Below are 1,018 nucleotides of genomic sequence, written 5' to 3'. Positions count from 1 at the left end.
GAACAATGGGACATACATATTTTAGCCTAGATGCTGAATACAGTATTGCTCTGGTGTTGGATTTAAAGGTAAAGAAGCCTTCCACCCTCCTGCCTATTTTCTAAAGATTTACATGGAGCTCAATTTCTCCACCAGTGGCTGACCTCTCTCACCTGTGAGAAAATCAAGTCATTACAAGGGTTCTTAACCTAGGGTCCATGCCTGTGGATAGAATGGGAAGGGGGAGTGAAATTGGAAGGAAACAATACATCTTTATTTCAATATGATTGGTTTTCTTTGTATTTCATTTCATACATTTAAAAACATTCAGAGAAGGAGTCCATGACACAAACAAGGTTAAGAATCCCTAAGGAATCCCTAAGGATTCTGGAGGGAAGTGGGAGGGGGTTGAGGAATTCTCACTCCTCTAAGCAAATTAGTAAGGGAATTTAAAAAATTCCATTTTGCTAATGATTGATGGTTGTGCCAAAGAGAAATAAAAGAATGGAGGAGAATGGTGAGAACAGATCCTGCATATGAGGGTTTTCAATGATCGAAGTTTGGAATTTTCCAAGAACCTAGGGATTTTGTTGTTTTTCAGTCATGTTGACTCTTCATGACCCTTTTTTGAGATTTTCTTGGCAAAGATACTGGAATAGTTTGTCATTTCCTTTTCTAGCTCATTTTACAGATGAGAAAACTAAGGCAAAATGGGTTATGTGACTTGCCCAGGGTGCCACAACTTTATTTATGATCCTATTAATAGCCAGAAATAGATTCAATAGTCTTCCTGACTAGATAAAATACTACCAGTTCTCATCTATTCAATAAGGTGATTTGGCTAACTGTCCTCTAAGGTTCCTGCTAGCCCTAAACTGATGATCCTATGATAAAGACACACAATAGTAAATTGTGTAACTTTCAGTGTAAATGTGAATCAATAGTATTATGGAGCTAACATAACCCACCTGACTTCCTCATTTTCTTCCCTGTTCCTCCCCTCTTTCTTCTCAGTCAAGGGTAGCAAAAAACAATATAA

The sequence above is a fragment of the Petaurus breviceps genome, unplaced genomic scaffold, assembly GCF_028583685.1.
Source record: "Petaurus breviceps papuanus isolate PSGF00001 unplaced genomic scaffold, PetGlider_PUasm1.0 190, whole genome shotgun sequence".
In the NCBI taxonomy this organism is placed as follows: domain Eukaryota; kingdom Metazoa; phylum Chordata; class Mammalia; order Diprotodontia; family Petauridae; genus Petaurus; species Petaurus breviceps.
This window is presented reverse-complemented; position numbering follows the sequence as displayed.